Raw genomic sequence first — 5,734 nt, 5'->3', positions numbered from 1 at the left:
TGACTGGATTTCAGATTTTTCCATTAGTATTTTAACTATCTATCTTGAGAGAGTATATTTGAAAAGAGGATGTTTATTTACTTAGGCGTTCAAGTCCGCCCTTACATTTACATATGCCTTCCATTATATAGGAAGGAAGTTCTTTACTTTACTTTACAATCAATCCTCCTACTACATATCTACTTACTTTATGACTACTTGACAAACATATTATGATGACATACCTTACACTTGTCATCATATTTTTAACATTTACACTTACTTTATGACACTTGTACACCTACCATTCTTACTTACACTTGCCCATACTCTTGCCCATACACTTGTACCTACTACCTATTAATATAGTATGACTACTTTACACTTGTCATACTTTACACTTGTCCTCTTTTTTGTTCGCTATGTTTATTTACGATAAATGTCGGGCTCCTGTGCTTACTATTGCTTTCTTGTATATATCCTTTTTCTAGTAATTCATTTAAAAGTATCTTAAATTCTGTTAAATCATTGAAATTATACTTTAATGGTTTTTGAGTTATTATACTATTATTATCAATTAGCTCTAATTTTTACTTTTTGTTTTATGTTTTTCCCATCCTTGTAAAGGGTCTTCACTATATAATAATTCTAATTTATTTTGGATTATTTTTACTTTATCTATAGAGAATATAATTAATTCTATTTTTAAGGTCTTCTTCTTTTATATTTTCTAATTTTTTGTGTAATTTTTTTCACTTCCTTTTTATCCATTCTGTTGTCTTTCGTTTTTTGTTATTTACTCTTTTTGCTCCTATTATTTGATTTACAATTGGCAAGCTTCACCATTTGTTTTTTTTATGAACATCAACCCAAACTTTTGGTAGTTCTATTCCACCTTAAAGTTATAAACACTCAACCAATATTTTTTTAATGGCTGCTACACATTCAAATATGGAAGTTGGGTAGTTCTAAAACAAAAAAGTTCATTTCTTACTTTGGGCCACCCAGAGTTCACAGTCAAATCAGACCTTAAAGTTTGAATAACATAATATTACCTTAATGTTGTATAAACCACTAAGAAAATCCTTTGATTACATTTAACATATAATACATTAACTTAGTCTTCCAGAGCTCATGTTCTACCTATCCTTATGCTTCTTAATCTGGGGACGTAGAATGAGCACATACTAAAAATGTCGGCTTCTCTTCGTCTCACCTACATCTCATATACAAAATTGTCTCTCGTGAAATACAAATAAATGTTGTTTTACTTCTATTGAGGGACATGGAAAGAGTAAAAATATTCAAAAAATGAATGTGAGAATAAATTAGCTAAAAAATGTTTGCGAAAGATAATCACAGACATTTTAGAGCTCATACTTGGACCAAGCAAAAACCTCCATTTTTTCATCTATTTCATTGCCAAACCTTCAAATGCAATAAGCAAAGCACAAGGAACCCATTAATGATCATGACACAAAATTCTGATGAAAGAATATTATGCTACAAATAAAAGAGAAAACATGAAGTCGATATTACTCTATAAGAAACATATGACAACACTCTTAACACAATATTATTATATTGCATACTCAAATTACTACTCCTGTTTCACATATGATATAAAAAAGTTTAGGAGTTAGTAGCTACTCTTGAGCAACAAACTCAAGATTAAAGAAAAGAGTTTGTTTCTGCGTTAAATTAATAGTCTTATAGGATTCTTCCATTACCCGGACATTTTATTACTCTCTCATTTCTCAAAAATTTTCTAGCGTCAACATTATTACTTATTTGCTAGATTTCTTATGTTCATTTTTTTCTGCATTGATCAGATGAAAAATGTTTTTAACATTATCAATTGTATCTAACTAATATGAACACATGAAACAAAAACTTTGAGAAAGCATAAGATCATATGACAGACTTCTAGAACTCAATCTAGTAACAGAATTTTCAATATTAAAGTTTCAGCTTTTATCCAAGAACATCTGCTAAAAATAAATGCAACACCAACATCACGGTCTATTGCCAAAAATTTTAAAGGTTCTTAAGAAAATGTGGAATGGTACCTTAAAGGACTTGGAAATTGGTGAGCCTGAAATCAACCTTTTCGCCTGATTCAACTTGCTTGTTATTCTGACTTTGTAATTTAAATAATGTTTCTTTGAATACCACCTCAACTTACTATATTAGTAGCTGAATTTTTTTCGAAGATGTAATTCAAACAACAAAAAGATCAATGCTGAAAGCTTACCCTGAATTTTCAGCATTACGTTATCACTTCTAATTTCATGGCAGCGTCAAAGAGTTCGGCAACTCAAATTCTTTCTCAATATTTTTTGGGGAAAATACCATATGAAAAAAAGATTTTATAAGGGAAAATGCCTATTCACCTAAGCCCACCGTTCAACTTCATTAGCACCTTGAATCATCTGCCAAAACAATCTACTCTTATAACTAATCTCTCTTCATAATACACAAGTCTTACCTTCACGGGAAATTTCGTCAAACATGCGACCGCATCAAGTCATTAATTATCTGCAAAACGTATCATATATTGATAAGAAGATTTTACTAATATTTTTAGTATTTTAGAGCTAGAAACTGCAAAATATTGAAAACAAAATTATGCATATATTTCAAGAGGCATCTATCAGAACTCAAAAGAATCCAAGAAAAATTGTGGAAGACCTAAAATAAGAAAAATCAGTAGAATAATAGGAAGTATAACCACAATAATGGGAAAAAAAGAGTAAAGATTCGCATGAAAAGAGGACCAATACCACACAAGAATACTTACCAGGTAAACAATTGAAAGAACTTGAGAAGTTGGAGTGAGACTCTGAAGTAAAGTTTAACTCCGTTGAAGGTTTAAAATGGTTGTCAATTTGCCATGAAAGTTGTCAGGCATAGAAGAAAGAGTAGAAGCAGAGGTGAGAGAGTGAATAAAGTGAATTTACTATTTTAACCCTACTCGTACAATTCAAGTTTTGTTTGAAGTACACTTTACATTGCTTCTTGTACCTCATTTTGGTTCCCAACATGAGGAAAGATTTTCAAATAATTGCTGAATTATCTTTTCAAACTTCTTCCATGGGTGACCAAGTATGGATATGGTGGAGTTAAAATCATTGTAGATTTGTCAAAATTGCCAACATTATGAAAAAGAACTCAATACAATGAAAAACAATCAAGGATTGCAACTTATGAATACAAATCAGAGACTTTACCATGTTTTGAATTACACCATCTTCCAATTTCATTACATCAATATCGTCTAATATCTCAAATTAGTTGAACAATGAACATCCCAACCTTTTTCTTAGCCCCCAAATTTCAAAGCCAGAATAGAAAGCACAATAAAACGTAAGAGTTTAATAAATAATATACATTGTCAACGTAACGTAAATAATTTTGACATGTGGATAGCACATTTTATCAAGAAGGTTAATGAAAGTCCACTAACTTGATAGTGCAAAAAAACATTTACATTGATCATGCATAAAACTCAAATGTAAAGATACATCATTTGCAATAAATGCATTATTTGATTCCGTGAGCATTCATAAACCAATACAACTGATGATGACCGCATACAGACAACTTAACTATCATTTCGCACATTAATTAGGTCCAACATCAAATGTTGTTACCAAATCTAGAGAAGATCCTTCAATTATTCTAAATTATTTTGATATTATGAGAAACATTCAAGTACCCTGCTGTATTCTCCAGGAAGCAAAAAAATGACTCTAATCCTTCCAGTTTAGCTGTGATAAAATGGAAAAAAAAATGGTTTTTCATAATGAGGCACGTAATGTTGCTTCTATATAGAATTAGAGGGAGTTGAGGGTCAATTCATTTTATGAATAACTTAGACTCTACCTGGAATTGAATGGTTCAAATTGCACAAATAACAATCATATATTTTTTCCTTTTCTCCTTCACCTAAGAAAACGAAAAAAAGACATTTTTTATTTATTTGTCTTGGTATTTCTGTATCGCATATCTCTTTTCTACCTCTCTCCCTTCAACAGTACAAAAAAAGTTCACTAAGAAGCGAGGAAAGGAAGAATAATTATTAGTTGACAGCTTGACCAACCTTTAGTGCTGAATCAAAGATCCATCTCGATGTAGGCATATTATCAAACACCCTTGGTGCACTAAGGAAACTTGAGTATTTATTCGTGAAGATGCATGAATAAATCAGAAAATAATATTGACATTCATTTATTATTTATAGAGAAAAAACAATAGAGAACAATAATTTAAAAGAATAAATATCAAAATTTGATTCAGATGATGAATGTTTGTCGAAATTTGAGTAAGAGTATCTCCATCTTCATCAACAACTTATTTGGATGGTTGTTAAATATTATTTTGTTTATAGTCATTTTCATCCAATTTTCCTTTCCACAAATGGATCAGGGGAAATAAAACTAGTCACATCTATAAACTTCATGTCTTTATATTCTCTAAAAAAATCACTAATTGCACAAGAAAAAGATTAAAGCAAAAAAAAAAAATTAAGGAAGAAAAAAGCGAGAAAAACTTATCACAAAATACAATTAAGAAACTTGAATTTAAAAGAGTCAATGAAGAAGAAAGTGAACCTCAAAGATCCATCTTGAAGGCTGAAGCTCTGAAGCAATGAACCTAACGTTGGCTGGTGAGTGTTTTGAGCATTGGTGAGATGATAGTGCAAATACGCGTGTCAACAGGAAAATAACAAAAAAAATGATGTCCAATAAAATAAAGCCAAGTTTGTAGTACACTTCACATAGCTTATTGTACAACATGTTATTACCATGTTCGTACATACTAAATCTCACTTCTAAATATGAGTAATAAAATAATAACTGGCTAGCTAAGTATAAAAAGACAACACACGTGTCACCAAATAGAGTACAAATGTTTCTACTACAATGAATGCACCAAAATTAATCTTCACAATACCAAAAATGCCCTTATTTGTCTCATCACATTTTCAGCACAAGGTACAATTATTTTAAGTTGTGTTAGTCCTTTAGAAGTGCCACTTCTAAATAAGGGTAATAATAAATATATAATATAGGAGTAAAATAATAAGAGAAAAGAAAATTGATGGGCATAGCCCGTGCTGTGCACGGGCCAAACATGTCAGGCATAAGGTAAAATGTTCTTTAAAATTTGTATAAAATAGAGAAATCTCATACCGTGCTAATTACATCCTATTCCGGAAGTCATCTTAATTACAATAATTTTGAAATTTTCATTGCTCTCAGATACATTACTCAATTGTTCGATACATTGCAAATGATACATTACTTAAAATTCAGTTGCGTCAGATATATTCCTCTTCCGTCGAATACATTGATCTCTACTCTGTTGTTGTGTCACACATTCCTCTATTGTCGGATACATTGATCTCTACTGATTTTGTTGTGTTAGATACATTCCTCTATTGTTGGATACATTTGTTTCTACTATGTTGTTGTGTTGGATACATTTCTGTATTGTGGGATACATAACTATATATGAATATGATTCATAATGGGAGGGATGTATCCAAGAGAAGATTTTTGTAATTTTTATAAATGGTAGGAAATTTTAGAGATTATGATATCTTAAGTTATATATTCATGTAATTTTTCCTTTAAATTTTGTGGTACTAAAAAGATATGTAAAATATATTAAATATACTTTAATCTTATTATCTTAAATATAGTACGTGGAAAGACAGAATAAAATAAACTAAACTAACCAAAAAATTCAA

The 5,734-nt window shown here is 30.3% G+C and overlaps 1 long non-coding RNA gene across 3 annotated transcripts; it reads right to left on the bottom strand.

Moving 5' to 3' along the window:
- Positions 1-1,046: 1,046 nt before the first annotated feature.
- On the bottom strand, positions 1,047-4,826 carry LOC102604401 (uncharacterized). Of its 3 annotated transcripts, XR_001472528.1 has the most exons (4): positions 4,082-4,826; positions 2,780-3,927; positions 2,049-2,517; positions 1,208-1,407 (listed from the first exon to the last, which is right to left on the bottom strand). It is a non-coding gene; the product is annotated as an uncharacterized lncRNA (long non-coding RNA). The 3 variants fall into 3 exon arrangements; XR_001472529.1 differs by lacking the exons at positions 1,208-1,407; positions 2,049-2,517 and adding an exon at positions 1,047-1,195; XR_368993.2 differs by lacking the exon at positions 1,208-1,407 and having other exon boundaries at positions 1,822-2,517.
- Positions 4,827-5,734: the final 908 nt, after the last annotated feature.

The sequence above is a fragment of the Solanum tuberosum genome, unplaced genomic scaffold (genome assembly GCF_000226075.1).
Source record: "Solanum tuberosum cultivar DM 1-3 516 R44 unplaced genomic scaffold, SolTub_3.0 scf00908, whole genome shotgun sequence".
In the NCBI taxonomy this organism is placed as follows: domain Eukaryota; kingdom Viridiplantae; phylum Streptophyta; class Magnoliopsida; order Solanales; family Solanaceae; genus Solanum; species Solanum tuberosum.
This window is presented reverse-complemented; position numbering and strand designations above follow the sequence as displayed.